This window comes from Neovison vison, chromosome 4 (assembly GCF_020171115.1).
Source record: "Neovison vison isolate M4711 chromosome 4, ASM_NN_V1, whole genome shotgun sequence".
Taxonomy (NCBI): domain Eukaryota; kingdom Metazoa; phylum Chordata; class Mammalia; order Carnivora; family Mustelidae; genus Neogale; species Neogale vison.
This window is the reverse complement of record NC_058094.1, coordinates 107,820,674-107,839,274: the sequence shown is the minus strand read 5'-3', so window position 1 is coordinate 107,839,274 and position 18,601 is coordinate 107,820,674.

Sequence of the window (18,601 nt, the reverse complement as noted above, 5' to 3'; positions counted from 1 at the left end):
TGTTATGAATGAGTACAAAACTGAAGTAGCTTCCCTGAGCAGATACCTCCTATGATTCCAGTCTAAGGTGCCTTAATGAGACACTTCATGTTTGCTACCCAGACACATCCTTGAGTTGTCAACCTTGCACAGATGCATCCCTGTCATTAGAACTTACATTAGCACAGTTCCCTCCTATATTGGAAGTGTTTTGAGAAGTGGTAGACATTGTGGAAAATCCCAGGTGTTGAACATCCAGTATGCATCATAGAGGCTTAGTTGCCTTACCCTGTACTTCACTCACGGGTTGCAACGTTCTCTCTGTCCGTCGTTTGTCTATCTTCTTTCCTGCACTGGAAAGACACTGTGAGAAGTGACATTCCGCATGAAGGAGTTTCCCTTAAACAGAACTTGCTATAGTCCAACGGATAGACGGCTGAGACTGGAAAGCTATGTGCGCCTATTGGGGTTACCATAGAGTCAGTCCCAAAAGCTTCCTTCTTTAACAGACGTAACACTGCAGTGAATCCCTCCTAAAGCACACATCCCTCTCAGTGTAGGAAGCGTTTTCGACGCAGAAACTAAGTGCGGATCTGCTCTGGTGGTGAACATCCAATATGTGTTTGGCAGGCTTAAGCGCCTTAGCATGCCCTTTACTCACAGTACCTAATGTGCCCGTAGTCGTTCCCTGTTCTATCTTCATCCTCAAAGGAGAGACACTGTTATGAATGAGTACGCACCTGAAGTAGCTTCCCTGAGCAGATACCTTCCTCCGCATCCCCTCTTAGCGGCTTGTATCAGACACTTACTGGTTGCTACCCAGACACGTCCTACACTTTCCAACTGAGCACAGACGCATCTCTGTCGTGAGAACTTAATGTAGCAGAGTTCCCTCATATACTGGAAGTGTTTTGAGAAGAGGTAGACACTGTGGAACATCTCCGGTGTTGAACTACCAGTATGCATAATAGAGGCCTACAAGGCTTTCCCTGTACTTCAATCACGGTTTGCATCGTTCTCTCTGTCCGTCCTTGTTCTATCTTCTTTTCTCCACTGCAAAGACACTGTGAGAAGTGACATTCCGCATGAAGGAGTTTCCCTTAAACAGAACTTCCTATAGTCTAACGGTTAGACGTCTGAGACTGGAAAACTATGTGCGCCTAATGCGGTTACCACAGAGTCAGTCCCAAAAGCATCCTTCTTTAACAGACGTAACACTGCAGTGAATCCCTCCTAAAGCACACTTCCCTCTCAGTGTTGGAAGCGTTTTAGACGCAGAACCTATGTGCGGATCAACACTGGTGGTGAACATCCAATATGTGGTTGCCAGACGTAAGGTTCATAGCCTGCCCTTTATTCACAGTACCTAATGTGCCCCTAGTCCGTCCATGTTCTTCCTTCATTCCTCCAAGGAGAAGCACTGTTATGAATGAGTACAAAACTGAAGTAGCTTCCCTGAGCAGATACCTACTACGCATCCAGTCTAAGGTGCCTATATGAGACACTTCATGTTTGCTACCCAGACACATCCTCGAGTTTTCAACCTTGCACAGATGCATCCCTGTCATTAGAACTTACGGTAGCACAGTTCCCTCCTATATTGGAAGTGTTTTGAGAAGTGGTAGACATTGTGGAAAATCCCAGGTGTTGAACATCCAGTATGCATCATAGAGGCTTAGGTGCCTTACCCTGTACTTCACTCACGGGTTGCAACGTTCTCTCTGTCCGTCGTTGTTCTATCTTCTTTCCTGCACTGGAAAGACACTGTGAGAAGTGACATTCCGCATGAAGGAGTTTCCCTTAAACAGAACTTGCTATAGTCCAAAAGATAGACGGCTGAGACTGGAAAGCTATGTGCGCCATTTGGGATTACCACAGAGTCAGTCCCAAAAGCTTCCTTCTTTAACAGACGTAACACTGCAGTGAATCCCTCCTAAAGCACACTTCCCTCTCAGTGTAGGAAGCGTTTTCGAAGCAGAAACTAAGTGCGGATCTGCACTGGTGGTGAACATCCAATACGTGTTTGGCAGGCTTAAGCGCCTTAGCATGCCCTTTACTCACAGTACCTAATGTGCCCGTAGTCGTTCCCTATTCTATCTTCATCCTCAAAGGAGAGACACTGTTATGAATGAGTACGCACCTGAAGTAGCTTCCCTGAGCAGACACCTTCCTCCGCATCCCCTCTTAGCGGCTTGTATCAGACACTTACTGGTTGCTACCCAGACACATCCTACACTTTCCAACTGAGCACAGACGCATCTCTGTCGTGAGAACTTAATGTAGCAGAGTTCCCTCATATACTGGAAGTGTTTTGAGAAGAGGTAGACACTGTGGAACATCTCCGGTGTTGAACTACCAGTATGCATAATAGAGGCCTACGAGGCTTTCCCTGTACTTCAATCACGGTTTGCTTCGTTCTTTCTGTCCTTCCTTGTTCTATCTTCTTTTCTCCACTGCAAAGACACTGTGAGAAGTGACATTCCGCATGAAGGAGTTTCCCTTAAACAGAACTTCTTATAGTCTAACGGTTAGACGTCTGAGACTGGAAAGCTATGTGCGCCTAATGCGGTTACCACAGAGTCAGTCCCAAAAGCATCCTTCTTTAACAGACGTAACACTGCAGTGAATCCCTCCTAAAGCACACTTCCCTCTCAGTGTTGGAAGCGTTTTAGACGCAGAACCTATGTGCGGATCAACACTGGCGGTGAACATCCAATATGTGGTTGGCAGGCGTAAGGTTCATAGCCTGCCCTTTATTCACAGTACCTAATGTGCCCCTAGTCCGTCCGTGTTCTTCCTTCATTCCTCCAAGGAGAAGCACTGTTATGAATGAGTACAAAACTGAAGTAGCTTCCCTGAGCAGTTACCTCCTATGATTCCAGTCTAAGGTGCCTTAATGAGACACTTCATGTTTGCTACCCAGACACATCCTCGAGTTGTCAACCTTGAACAGATGCATCCCTGTCATTAGAACTTACATTAGCACAGTTCCCTCCTATATTGGAAGTGTTTTGAGAAGTGGTAGACATTGTGGAAAATCCCAGGTGTTGAACATCCAGTATGAATCATAGAGGCTTAGGTGCCTTACCCTGTACTTCACTCACGGGATGCAACGTTCTCTCTGTCCGTCGTTGTTCTATCTTCTTTCCTGCACTGGAAAGACACTGTGAGAAGTGACATTCCGCATGAAGGAGTTTCTCTTAAACAGAACTTGCTATAGTCCATCGGATAGACGGCTGAGACTGGAAAGCTATGTGCGCCTATTGGGGTTACCACAGAGTTAGTCCCAAAAGCTTCCTTCTTTTACAGACGTAACACTGCAGTGAATCCCTCCTAAAGCACACTTCCCCCTCAGTGTAGGAAGCGTTTTCGACACAGAAACTAAGTGTGGATCTGCACTGGTGGTGAACATCCAATATGTGTTTGGCAGGCTTAAGCGCCTTAGCATGCCCTTTACTCACAGTACCTAATGTGCCCGTAGTCGTTCCCTGTTCTATCTTCATCCTCAAAGGAGAGACACTGTTATGAAGGAGTACGCTCCTGAAGTAGCTTCCCTGTGCAGATACCTTCCTCCGCATCCCCTCTTAGCGGCTTGTATCAGACACTTACTGGTTGCTACCCAGACACGTCCTACACTTTCCAACTGAGCACAGACGCATCTCTGTTTTGAGAACTTAATGTAGCAGAGTTCCTTCATATACTGTAAGTGTCTTGAGAGGAGGTAGACACTGTGGAACATCTCCGGTGTTGAACTACCAGTATGCATAATAGAAGCCTACGAGGCTTAACCTGTACTTCAATCACGGTTTGCATCGTTCACTCTGTCCGTCCTTGTTCTATCTTCTTTTCTCCACTGCAAAGACACTGTGAGAAGTGACATTCCGCATGAAGGAGTTTCCCTTAAACAGAACTTCCTATAGTCTAACGGTTAGACGTCTGAGACTGGAAAGCTATGTGCGCCTAATGCGGTTACCACAGAGTCAGTCCCAAAAGCATCCTTTTTAACAGACGTAACACTGCAGTGAATCCCTCCTAAAGCACACTTCCCTCTCAGTGTTGGAAGCGTTTTAGACGCAGAACCTATGTTCGGATCAACACTGGTGGTGAACATCCAATATGTGGTTGCCAGACGTAAGGTTCATAGCCTGCCCTTTATTCACAGTACCTAATGTGCCCCTAGTCCGTCCATGTTCTTCCTTCATTCCTCCAAGGAGAAGCACTGTTATGAATGAGTACAAAACTGAAGTAGCTTCCCTGAGCAGATACCTCTTACGCATCCAGTCTAAGGTGCCTATATGAGACACTTCATGTTTGCTACCCAGACACATCCTCGAGTTTTCAACCTTGCACAGATGCATCCCTGTCATTAGAACTTATGGTAGCATAGTTCCCTCCTATATTGGAAGTGTTTTGAGAAGTGGTAGACATTGTGGAAAATCCCAGGTGTTGAACATCCAGTATGCATCATAGAGGCTTAGGTGCCTTACCCTGTACTTCACTCACGGGTTGCAACGTTCTCTCTGTCCGTCGTTGTTCTATCTTCTTTCCTGCACTGGAAAGACACTGTGAGAAGTGACATTCCGCATGAAGGAGTTTCCCTTAAACAGAACTTGCTATAGTCCAACGGATAGACGGCTGAGACTGGAAAGCTATGTGCGCCTATTGGGGTTACCACAGAGTCAGTCCCAAAAGCTTCCTTCTTTAACAGACGTAACACTGCAGTGAATCCCTCCTAAAACACACTTCCCTCTCAGTGTAGGAAGCGTTTTCGACGCAGAAACTAAGTGCGGATCTGCTCTGGTGGTGAACATCCAATATGTGTTTGGCAGGCTTAAGCGCCTTAGCATGCCCTTTACTAACAGAACCTAATGTGCCCGTAGTCGTTCCCTGTTCTATCTTCATCCTCAAAGGAGAGACACTGTTATGAATGAGTACGCACCTGAAGTAGCTTCCCTGAGCAGATACCTTCCTCCGCATCCCCTCTTAGCGGCTTGTATCAGACACTTACTGGTTGCTACCCAGACACGTCCTACACTTTCCAACTGAGCACAGACGCATCTCTGTCGTGAGAACTTAATGTAGCAGAGTTCTCTCATATACTGGAAGTGTTTTGAGAAGAGGTAGACACTGTGGAACATCTCCGGTGTTGAACTACCAGTATGCATAATAGAGGCCTACGAGGCTTTCCCTGTACTTCAATCACGGTTTGCATCGTTCTCTCTGTCCGTCCTTGTTCTATCTTCTTTTCTCCACTGCAAAGACACTGTGAGAAGTGACATTCCGCATGAAGGAGTTTCCCTTAAACAGAACTTCCTATAGTCTAACGGTTAGACGTCTGAGACTGGAAAGCTATGTGCGCCTAATGCGGTTACCACAGAGTCAGTCCCAAAAGCATCCTTTTTAACAGACGTAACACTGCAGTGAATCCTTCCTAAAGCACACTTCCCTCTCAGTGTTGGAAGCGTTTTAGACGCAGAACCTATGTGCGGATCAACACTGGTGGTGAACATCCAATATGTAGTTGCCAGACGTAAGGTTCATAGCCTGCCCTTTATTCACAGTACCTAATGTGCCCCTAGTCCGTCCATGTTCTTCCTTCATTCCTCCAAGGAGAAGCACTGTTATGAATGAGTACAAAACTGAAGTAGCTTCCCTGAGCAGATACCTCTTACGCATCCAGTCTAAGGTGCCTATATGAGACACTTCATGTTTGCTACCCAGACACATCCTCGAGTTTTCAACCTTGCACAGATGCATCCCTGTCATTAGAACTTATGGTAGCACAGTTCCCTCCTATATTGGAAGTGTTTTGAGAAGTGGTAGACATTGTGGAAAATCCCAGGTGTTGAACATCCAGTATGCATCATAGAGGCTTAGGTGCCTTACCCTGTACTTCACTCACGGGTTGCAACGTTCTCTCTGTCCGTCGTTGTTCTATCTTCTTTCCTGCACTGGAAAGACACTGTGAGAAGTGACATTCCGCATGAAGGAGTTTCCCTTAAACAGAACTTGCTATAGTCCAACGGATAGACGGCTGAGACTGGAAAGCTATGTGCGCCTATTGGGGTTACCACAGAGTCAGTCCCAAAAGCTTCCTTCTTTAACAGACGTAACACTGCAGTGAATCCCTCCTAAAGCACACTTCCCTCTCAGTGTTGGAAGCGTTTTAGACGCAGAACCTATGTGCGGATCAACACTGGTGGTGAACATCCAATATGTGGTTGCCAGGCGTAAGGTTCATAGCCTGCCCTTTTCACAGTACCTAATGTGCCCCTAGTCCGTCCGTGTTCTTCCTTCATTCCTCCAAGGAGAAGCACTGTTATGAATGAGTACAAAACTGAAGTAGCTTCCCTGAGCAGATACCTCCTACGCATCCAGTCTAAGGTGCCTTTATGAGACACTTCATGTTTGCTACCCAGACACATCCTCGAGTTTTCAACCTTGCACAGATGCATCCCTGTCATTAGAACTTACATTAGTATAGTTCCCTCCTATATTGGAAGTGTTTTGAGAAGTGGTAGACATTGTGGAAAATCCCAGGTGTTGAACATCCAGTATGCATCATAGAGTCTTAGGTGCCTTACCCTGTACTTCACTCACGGGTTGCAACGTTCTCTCAGTCCGTCATTGTTCTATCTTCTTTCCTCCACTGGAAAGACACTGTGAGAAGTGACATTCCGCATGAAGGAGTTTCCCTTAAACAGAACTTGCTATAGTCCAACGGATAGAGGGCTGAGACTGGAAAGATATGTGCGCCTATTGGGGTTACCACAGAGTCAGTCCCAAAAGCTTCCTTCTTTAACAGACGTAACACTGCAGTGAATCCCTCCTAAAGCACACTTCCCTCTCAGTGTTGGAAGCGTTTTAGACGCAGAACCTATGTGCGGATCAACACTGGTGGTGAACATCCAATATGTGGTTGCCAGGCGTAAGGTTCATAGCCTGCCCTTTATTCACAGTACCTACTGTGCCCCTAGTCCGTCCGTGTTCTTCCTTCATTCCTCCAAGGAGAAGCACTGTTATGAATGAGTACAAAACTGAAGTAGCTTCCCTGAGCAGATACCTACTACGCATCCAGTCTAAGGTGCCTATATGAGACACTTCATGTTTGCTACCCAGACACATCCTCGAGTTTTCAACCTTGCACAGATGCATCCCTGTCATTAGAACTTATGGTAGCACAGTTCCCTCCTATATTGGAAGTGTTTTGAGAAGTGGTAGACATTGTGGAAAATCCCAGGTGTTGAACATCCAGTATGCATCATAGAGGCTTAGGTGCCTTACCCTGTACTTCACTCACGGGTTGCAACGTTCTCTCTGTCCGTCGTTGTTCTATCTTCTTTCCTGCACTGGAAAGACACTGTGAGAAGTGACATTCCGCATGAAGGAGTTTCCCTTAAACAGAACTTGCTATAGTCCAACGGATAGACGGCTGAGACTGGAAAGCTATGTGCGCCTATTGGGGATACCACAGAGTCAGTCCCAAAAGCTTCCTTCTTTAACAGACGTAACACTGCAGAGAATCCCTCCTAAAACACACTTCCCTCTCAGTGTAGGAAGCGTTTTCGACGCAGAAACTAAGTGCGGATCTGCTCTGGTGGTGAACATCCAATATGTGTTTGGCAGGCTTAAGCGCCTTAGCATGCCCTTTACTCACAGTACCTAATGTGCCCGTAGTCGTTCCCTGTTCTATCTTCATCCTCAAAGGAGAGACACTGTGATGAATGAGTACGCACCTGAAGTAGCTTCCCTGAGCAGATACCTTCCTCCGCATCCCCTCTTAGCGGCTTGTATCAGACACTTACTGGTTGCTACCCAGACACGTCCTACACTTTCCAACTGAGCACAGACGCATCTCTGTCGTGAGAACTTAATGTAGCAGAGTTCCCTCATATACTGGAAGTGTTTTGAGAAGAGGTAGACACTGTGGAACATCTCCGGTGTTGAACTACCAGTATGCATAATAGAGGCCTACGAGGCTTACCCTGTACTTCAATCACGGTTTGCATCGTTCTCTCTGTCCGTCCTTGTTCTATCTTCTTTTCTCCACTGCAAAGACACTGTGAGAAGTGACATTCCGCATGAAGGAGTTTCCCTTAAACAGAACTTCCTATTGTCTAACGGTTAGACGTCTGAGACTGGAAAGCTATGTGCGCCTAATGCGGTTACCACAGAGTCAGTCCCAAAAGCATCCTTCTTTAACAGACGTAACACTGCAGTGAATCCCTCCTAAAACACACTTCCATCTCAGTGTTGGAAGCGTTTTAGACGCAGAACCTATGTGCGGATCAACACTGGTGGTGAACATCCAATATGTGTTTGGCAGGCGTAAAGTTCATAGCCTGCCCTTTATTCACAGTACCTACTGTGCCCCTAGTCCGTCCGTGTTCTTCCTTCATTCCTCCAAGGAGAAGCACTGTTATGAATGAGTACAAAACTGAAGTAGCTTCCCTGAGCAGATACCTCCTATGCATCCAGTCTAAGGTGCCTTTATGAGACACTTCATGTTTGCTACCCAGACACATCCTCGAGTTGTCAACCTTGCACAGATGCATCCCTGTCATTAGAACTTGCATTAGCAAGTTCCCTCCTATATTGGAAGTGTTTTGAGAAGTGGTAGACATTGTGGAAAATCCCAGGTGTTGAACATCCTGTATGCATCATAGAGGCTTAGTTGCCTTACCCTGTATTTCACTCACGGGTTGCAACGTTCTCTCTGTCCGTCGTTGTTCTATCTTCTTTCCTGCACTGGAAAGACACTGTGAGAAGTGACATTCCGCATGAAGGAGTTTCCCTTAAACAGAACTTGCTATAGTCCAAAAGATAGACGGCTGAGACTGGAAAGCTATGTGCGCCTATTGGGATTACCACAGAGTCAGTCCCAAAAGCTTCCTTCTTTAACAGACGTAACACTGCAGTGAATCCCTCCTAAAGCACACTTCCCTCTCAGTGTAGGAAGCGTTTTCGAAGCAGAAACTAAGTGCGGATCTGCACTGGTGGTGAACATCCAATACGTGTTTGGCAGGCTTAAGCGCCTTAGCATGCCCTTTACTCACAGTACCTAATGTGCCCGTAGTCGTTCCCTATTCTATCTTCATCCTCAAAGGAGAGACACTGTTATGAATGAGTACGCACCTGAAGTAGCTTCCCTGAGCAGACACCTTCCTCCGCATCCCCTCTTAGCGGCTTGTATCAGACACTTACTGGTTGCTACCCAGACACATCCTACACTTTCCAACTGAGCACAGACGCATCTCTGTCGTGAGAACTTAATGTAGCAGAGTTCCCTCATATACTGGAAGTGTTTTGAGAAGAGGTAGACACTGTGGAACATCTCCGGTGTTGAACTACCAGTATGCATAATAGAGGCCTACGAGGCTTACCCTGTACTTCAATCACGGTTTGCATCGTTCTCTCTGTCCGTCCTTGTTCTATCTTCTTTTCTCCACTGCAAAGACACTGTGAGAAGTGACATTCCGCATGAAGGAGTTTCCCTTAAACAGAACTTGCTATAGTCCAAAAGATAGACGGCTGAGACTGGAAAGCTATGTGCGCCTAATGCGGTTACCACAGAGTCAGTCCCAAAAGCATCCTTCTTTAACAGACATAACACTGCAGTGAATCCCTCCTAAAGCACACTTCCCTCTCAGTGTTGGAAGCGTTTTAGACGCAGAACCTATGTGCGGATCAACACTGGTGGTGAACATCCAATATGTGGTTGGCAGGCATAAGGTTCATAGCCTGCCCTTTATTCCCAGTACCTAATGTGCCCCTAGTCCGTCCGTGTTCTTCCTTCATTCCTCCAAGGAGAAGCACTGTTATGAATGAGTACAAAACTGAAGTAGCTTCCCTGAGCAGATACCTCCTATGCATCCAGTCTAAGGTGCATTTATGAGCGACTTCATGTTTGCTACCCAGACACATCCTTGAGTTGTCAACCTTGCACAGATGCATCCCTGTCATTAGAACTTACATTAGCACAGTTCCCTCCTATATTGGAAGTGTTTTGAGAAGTGGTAGACATTGTGGAAAATCCCAGGTGTTGAACATCCAGTATGCATCATAGAGGCTTAGTTGCCTTACCCTGTACTTCACTCACGGGTTGCAACGTTCTCTCTGTCCGTCGTTTGTCTATCTTCTTTCCTGCACTGGAAAGACACTGTGAGAAGTGACATTCCGCATGAAGGAGTTTCCCTTAAACAGAACTTGCTATAGTCCAACGGATAGACGGCTGAGACTGGAAAGCTATGTGCGCCTATTGGGGTTACCATAGAGTCAGTCCCAAAAGCTTCCTTCTTTAACAGACGTAACACTGCAGTGAATCCCTCCTAAAGCACACATCCCTCTCAGTGTAGGAAGCGTTTTCGACGCAGAAACTAAGTGCGGATCTGCTCTGGTGGTGAACATCCAATATGTGTTTGGCAGGCTTAAGCGCCTTAGCATGCCCTTTACTCACAGTACCTAATGTGCCCGTAGTCGTTCCCTGTTCTATCTTCATCCTCAAAGGAGAGACACTGTTATGAATGAGTACGCACCTGAAGTAGCTTCCCTGAGCAGATACCTTCCTCCGCATCCCCTCTTAGCGGCTTGTATCAGACACTTACTGGTTGCTACCCAGACACGTCCTACACTTTCCAACTGAGCACAGACGCATCTCTGTCGTGAGAACTTAATGTAGCAGAGTTCCCTCATATACTGGAAGTGTTTTGAGAAGAGGTAGACACTGTGGAACATCTCCGGTGTTGAACTACCAGTATGCATAATAGAGGCCTACAAGGCTTTCCCTGTACTTCAATCACGGTTTGCATCGTTCTCTCTGTCCGTCCTTGTTCTATCTTCTTTTCTCCACTGCAAAGACACTGTGAGAAGTGACATTCCGCATGAAGGAGTTTCCCTTAAACAGAACTTCCTATAGTCTAACGGTTAGACGTCTGAGACTGGAAAACTATGTGCGCCTAATGCGGTTACCACAGAGTCAGTCCCAAAAGCATCCTTCTTTAACAGACGTAACACTGCAGTGAATCCCTCCTAAAGCACACTTCCCTCTCAGTGTTGGAAGCGTTTTAGACGCAGAACCTATGTGCGGATCAACACTGGTGGTGAACATCCAATATGTGGTTGCCAGACGTAAGGTTCATAGCCTGCCCTTTATTCACAGTACCTAATGTGCCCCTAGTCCGTCCATGTTCTTCCTTCATTCCTCCAAGGAGAAGCACTGTTATGAATGAGTACAAAACTGAAGTAGCTTCCCTGAGCAGATACCTACTACGCATCCAGTCTAAGGTGCCTATATGAGACACTTCATGTTTGCTACCCAGACACATCCTCGAGTTTTCAACCTTGCACAGATGCATCCCTGTCATTAGAACTTACGGTAGCACAGTTCCCTCCTATATTGGAAGTGTTTTGAGAAGTGGTAGACATTGTGGAAAATCCCAGGTGTTGAACATCCAGTATGCATCATAGAGGCTTAGGTGCCTTACCCTGTACTTCACTCACGGGTTGCAACGTTCTCTCTGTCCGTCGTTGTTCTATCTTCTTTCCTGCACTGGAAAGACACTGTGAGAAGTGACATTCCGCATGAAGGAGTTTCCCTTAAACAGAACTTGCTATAGTCCAAAAGATAGACGGCTGAGACTGGAAAGCTATGTGCGCCATTTGGGATTACCACAGAGTCAGTCCCAAAAGCTTCCTTCTTTAACAGACGTAACACTGCAGTGAATCCCTCCTAAAGCACACTTCCCTCTCAGTGTAGGAAGCGTTTTCGAAGCAGAAACTAAGTGCGGATCTGCACTGGTGGTGAACATCCAATACGTGTTTGGCAGGCTTAAGCGCCTTAGCATGCCCTTTACTCACAGTACCTAATGTGCCCGTAGTCGTTCCCTATTCTATCTTCATCCTCAAAGGAGAGACACTGTTATGAATGAGTACGCACCTGAAGTAGCTTCCCTGAGCAGACACCTTCCTCCGCATCCCCTCTTAGCGGCTTGTATCAGACACTTACTGGTTGCTACCCAGACACATCCTACACTTTCCAACTGAGCACAGACGCATCTCTGTCGTGAGAACTTAATGTAGCAGAGTTCCCTCATATACTGGAAGTGTTTTGAGAAGAGGTAGACACTGTGGAACATCTCCGGTGTTGAACTACCAGTATGCATAATAGAGGCCTACGAGGCTTTCCCTGTACTTCAATCACGGTTTGCTTCGTTCTTTCTGTCCTTCCTTGTTCTATCTTCTTTTCTCCACTGCAAAGACACTGTGAGAAGTGACATTCCGCATGAAGGAGTTTCCCTTAAACAGAACTTCTTATAGTCTAACGGTTAGACGTCTGAGACTGGAAAGCTATGTGCGCCTAATGCGGTTACCACAGAGTCAGTCCCAAAAGCATCCTTCTTTAACAGACGTAACACTGCAGTGAATCCCTCCTAAAGCACACTTCCCTCTCAGTGTTGGAAGCGTTTTAGACGCAGAACCTATGTGCGGATCAACACTGGCGGTGAACATCCAATATGTGGTTGGCAGGCGTAAGGTTCATAGCCTGCCCTTTATTCACAGTACCTAATGTGCCCCTAGTCCGTCCGTGTTCTTCCTTCATTCCTCCAAGGAGAAGCACTGTTATGAATGAGTACAAAACTGAAGTAGCTTCCCTGAGCAGTTACCTCCTATGATTCCAGTCTAAGGTGCCTTAATGAGACACTTCATGTTTGCTACCCAGACACATCCTCGAGTTGTCAACCTTGCACAGATGCATCCCTGTCATTAGAACTTACATTAGCACAGTTCCCTCCTATATTGGAAGTGTTTTGAGAAGTGGTAGACATTGTGGAAAATCCCAGGTGTTGAACATCCAGTATGAATCATAGAGGCTTAGGTGCCTTACCCTGTACTTCACTCACGGGATGCAACGTTCTCTCTGTCCGTCGTTGTTCTATCTTCTTTCCTGCACTGGAAAGACACTGTGAGAAGTGACATTCCGCATGAAGGAGTTTCTCTTAAACAGAACTTGCTATAGTCCATCGGATAGACGGCTGAGACTGGAAAGCTATGTGCGCCTATTGGGGTTACCACAGAGTTAGTCCCAAAAGCTTCCTTCTTTTACAGACGTAACACTGCAGTGAATCCCTCCTAAAGCACACTTCCCCCTCAGTGTAGGAAGCGTTTTCGACACAGAAACTAAGTGTGGATCTGCACTGGTGGTGAACATCCAATATGTGTTTGGCAGGCTTAAGCGCCTTAGCATGCCCTTTACTCACAGTACCTAATGTGCCCGTAGTCGTTCCCTGTTCTATCTTCATCCTCAAAGGAGAGACACTGTTATGAAGGAGTACGCTCCTGAAGTAGCTTCCCTGAGCAGATACCTTCCTCCGCATCCCCTCTTAGCGGCTTGTATCAGACACTTACTGGTTGCTACCCAGACACGTCCTACACTTTCCAACTGAGCACAGACGCATCTCTGTTTTGAGAACTTAATGTAGCAGAGTTCCTTCATATACTGTAAGTGTCTTGAGAGGAGGTAGACACTGTGGAACATCTCCGGTGTTGAACTACCAGTATGCATAATAGAAGCCTACGAGGCTTAACCTGTACTTCAATCACGGTTTGCATCGTTCACTCTGTCCGTCCTTGTTCTATCTTCTTTTCTCCACTGCAAAGACACTGTGAGAAGTGACATTCCGCATGAAGGAGTTTCCCTTAAACAGAACTTCCTATAGTCTAACGGTTAGACGTCTGAGACTGGAAAGCTATGTGCGCCTAATGCGGTTACCACAGAGTCAGTCCCAAAAGCATCCTTTTTAACAGACGTAACACTGCAGTGAATCCCTCCTAAAGCACACTTCCCTCTCAGTGTTGGAAGCGTTTTAGACGCAGAACCTATGTTCGGATCAACACTGGTGGTGAACATCCAATATGTGGTTGCCAGACGTAAGGTTCATAGCCTGCCCTTTATTCACAGTACCTAATGTGCCCCTAGTCCGTCCATGTTCTTCCTTCATTCCTCCAAGGAGAAGCACTGTTATGAATGAGTACAAAACTGAAGTAGCTTCCCTGAGCAGATACCTCTTACGCATCCAGTCTAAGGTGCCTATATGAGACACTTCATGTTTGCTACCCAGACACATCCTCGAGTTTTCAACCTTGCACAGATGCATCCCTGTCATTAGAACTTATGGTAGCATAGTTCCCTCCTATATTGGAAGTGTTTTGAGAAGTGGTAGACATTGTGGAAAATCCCAGGTGTTGAACATCCAGTATGCATCATAGAGGCTTAGGTGCCTTACCCTGTACTTCACTCACGGGTTGCAACGTTCTCTCTGTCCGTCGTTGTTCTATCTTCTTTCCTGCACTGGAAAGACACTGTGAGAAGTGACATTCCGCATGAAGGAGTTTCCCTTAAACAGAACTTGCTATAGTCCAACGGATAGACGGCTGAGACTGGAAAGCTATGTGCGCCTATTGGGGTTACCACAGAGTCAGTCCCAAAAGCTTCCTTCTTTAACAGACGTAACACTGCAGTGAATCCCTCCTAAAACACACTTCCCTCTCAGTGTAGGAAGCGTTTTCGACGCAGAAACTAAGTGCGGATCTGCTCTGGTGGTGAACATCCAATATGTGTTTGGCAGGCTTAAGCGCCTTAGCATGCCCTTTACTAACAGTACCTAATGTGCCCGTAGTCGTTCCCTGTTCTATCTTCATCCTCAAAGGAGAGACACTGTTATGAATGAGTACGCACCTGAAGTAGCTTCCCTGAGCAGATACCTTCCTCCGCATCCCCTCTTAGCGGCTTGTATCAGACACTTACTGGTTGCTACCCAGACACGTCCTACACTTTCCAACTGAGCACAGACGCATCTCTGTCGTGAGAACTTAATGTAGCAGAGTTCTCTCATATACTGGAAGTGTTTTGAGAAGAGGTAGACACTGTGGAACATCTCCGGTGTTGAACTACCAGTATGCATAATAGAGGCCTACGAGGCTTTCCCTGTACTTCAATCACGGTTTGCATCGTTCTCTCTGTCCGTCCTTGTTCTATCTTCTTTTCTCCACTGCAAAGACACTGTGAGAAGTGACATTCCGCATGAAGGAGTTTCCCTTAAACAGAACTTCCTATAGTCTAACGGTTAGACGTCTGAGACTGGAAAGCTATGTGCGCCTAATGCGGTTACCACAGAGTCAGTCCCAAAAGCATCCTTTTTAACAGACGTAACACTGCAGTGAATCCTTCCTAAAGCACACTTCCCTCTCAGTGTTGGAAGCGTTTTAGACGCAGAACCTATGTGCGGATCAACACTGGTGGTGAACATCCAATATGTGGTTGCCAGACGTAAGGTTCATAGCCTGCCCTTTATTCACAGTACCTAATGTGCCCCTAGTCCGTCCATGTTCTTCCTTCATTCCTCCAAGGAGAAGCACTGTTATGAATGAGTACAAAACTGAAGTAGCTTCCCTGAGCAGATACCTCTTACGCTTCCAGTCTAAGGTGCCTATATGAGACACTTCATGTTTGCTACCCAGACACATCCTCGAGTTTTCAACCTTGCACAGATGCATCCCTGTCATTAGAACTTATGGTAGCACAGTTCCCTCCTATATTGGAAGTGTTTTGAGAAGTGGTAGACATTGTGGAAAATCCCAGGTGTTGAACATCCAGTATGCATCATAGAGGCTTAGGTGCCTTACCCTGTACTTCACTCACGGGTTGCAACGTTCTCTCTGTCCGTCGTTGTTCTATCTTCTTTCCTGCACTGGAAAGACACTGTGAGAAGTGACATTCCGCATGAAGGAGTTTCCCTTAAACAGAACTTGCTATAGTCCAACGGATAGACGGCTGAGACTGGAAAGCTATGTGCGCCTATTGGGGTTACCACAGAGTCAGTCCCAAAAGCTTCCTTCTTTAACAGACGTAACACTGCAGTGAATCCCTCCTAAAACACACTTCCCTCTCAGTGTAGGAAGCGTTTTCGACGCAGAAACTAAGTGCGGATCTGCTCTGGTGGTGAACATCCAATATGTGTTTGGCAGGCTTAAGCGCCTTAGCATGCCCTTTACTAACAGTACCTAATGTGCCCGTAGTCGTTCCCTGTTCTATCTTCATCCTCAAAGGAGAGACACTGTTATGAATGAGTACGCACCTGAAGTAGCTTCCCTGAGCAGATACCTTCCTCCGCATCCCCTCTTAGCGGCTTGTATCAGACACTTACTGGTTGATACCCAGACACGTCCTACACTTTCCAACAGAGCACAGACGCATCTCTGTCGTGAGAACTTAATGTAGCAGAGTTCTCTCATATACTGGAAGTGTTTTGAGAAGAGGTAGACACTGTGGAACATCTCCGGTGTTGAACTACCAGTATGCATAATAGAGGCCTACGAGGCTTTCCCTGTACTTCAATCACGGTTTGCATCGTTCTCTCTGTCCGTCCTTGTTCTATCTTCTTTTCTCCACTGCAAAGACACTGTGAGAAGTGACATTCCGCATAAAGGAGTTTCCCTTAAACAGAACTTCCTATAGTCTAACGGTTAGACGTCTGAGACTGGAAAGCTATGTGCGCCTAATGCGGTTACCACAGAGTCAGTCCCAAAAGCATCCTTCTTTAACAGACGTAACACTGCAGTGAATCCCTCCTAAAGCACACTTCCCTCTCAGTTTTGGAAGCCTTTTAGACGCAGAACCTATGTGCGGATAAACACTGGTGGTGAACATCCAATATGTGGTTGGCAGGCGTAAAGTTCATAGCCTGCCCTTTATTCACAGTACCTACTGTGCCCCTAGTGCGTCCGTGTTCTTCCTTCATTCCTCCAAGGAGAAGCACTGTTATGAATGAGTACAAAACTGAAGTAGCTTCCCTGAGCAGATACCTCCTATGCATCCAGTCTAAGGTGCATTTATGAGCGACTTCATGTTTGCTACCCAGACACATCCTCGAGTTGTCAACCTTGCACAGATGCATCACTGCCATAGAACTAGCATTAGCACAGTTCCCTCCTATATTGGAAGTGTTTTGAGTAGTGGTAGACATTGTGGAAAATCCCAGGTGTTGAACATCCAGTATGCATCATAGAAGCTTAGGTGCCTTACCCTGTACTTCACTCACGGGTTGCAACGTTCTCTCTGTCCGTCGTTGTTCTATCTTCTTTCCTGCACTGGAAAGACACTGTGAGAAGTGACATTCCGCATGAAGGAGTTCCCCTTAAACAGAACTTGCTATAGTCCAACGGATAGACGGCTGAGACTGGAAAGCTATGTGCGCCTATTGGGGTTACCACAGAGTCAGTCCCAAAAGCTTCCTTCTTTAACAGACGTAACACTGCAGTGAATCCCTCCTAAAACACACTTCCCTCTCAGTGTAGGAAGCGTTTTCGACGCAGAAACTAAGTGCGGATCTGCTCTGGTGGTGAACATCCAATATGTGTTTGGCAGGCTTAAGCGCCTTAGCATGCCCTTTACTAACAGTACCTACTGTGCCCGTAGTCGTTCCCTGTTCTATCTTCATCCTCAAAGGAGAGACACTGTTATGAATGAGTACGCACCTGAAGTAGCTTCCCTGAGCAGATACCTTCCTCTGCATCCCCTCTTAGCGGCTTGTATCAGACACTTACTGGTTGATACCCAGACACGTCCTACACTTTCCAACTGAGCACAGACGCATCTCTGTCGTGAGAACTTAATGTAGCAGAGTTCTCTCATATACTGGAAGTGTTTTGAGAAGAGGTAGACACTGTGGAACATCTCCGGTGTTGAACTACCAGTATGCATAATAGAGGCCTACGAGGCTTTCCCTGTACTTCAATCACGGTTTGCATCGTTCTCTCTGTCCGTCCTTGTTCTATCTTCTTTTCTCCACTGCAAAGACACTGTGAGAAGTGACATTCCGCATAAAGGAGTTTCCCTTAAACAGAACTTCCTATAGTCTAATGGTTAGACGTCTGAGACTGGAAAGCTATGTGCGCCTAATGCGGTTACCACAGAGTCAGTCCCAAAAGCATCCTTCTTTAACAGACGTAACACTGCAGTGAATCCCTCCTAAAGCACACTTCCCTCTCAGTTTTGGAAGCCTTTTAGACGCAGAACCTATGTGCGGATAAACACTGGTGGTGAACATCCAATATGTGGTTGGCAGGCGTAAAGTTCATAGCCTGCCCTTTATTCACAGTACCTACTGTGCCCCTAGTGCGTCCGTGTTCTTCCTTCATTCCTCCAAGGAGAAGCACTGTTATGAATGAGTACAAAACTGAAGTAGCTTCCCTGAGCAGATACCTCCTATGCATCCAGTCTAAGGTGCATTTATGAGCGACTTCATGTTTGCTACCCAGACACATCCTCGAGTTGTCAACCTTGCACAGATGCATCACTGCCATAGAACTTGCATTAGCACAGTTCCCTCCTATATTGGAAGTGTTTTGAGAAGTGGTAGACATTGTGGAAAATCCCAGGTGTTGAACATCCAGTATGCATCATAGAAGCTTAGGTGCCTTACCCTGTACTTCACTCACGGGATGCAACGTTCTCTCTGTCCGTCGTTGTTCTATCTTCTTTCCTGCACTGGAAAGACATTGTGAGAAGTGACATTCCGCATGAAGGAGTTTCCCTTAAACAGAACTTGCTATAGTCCAACGGATA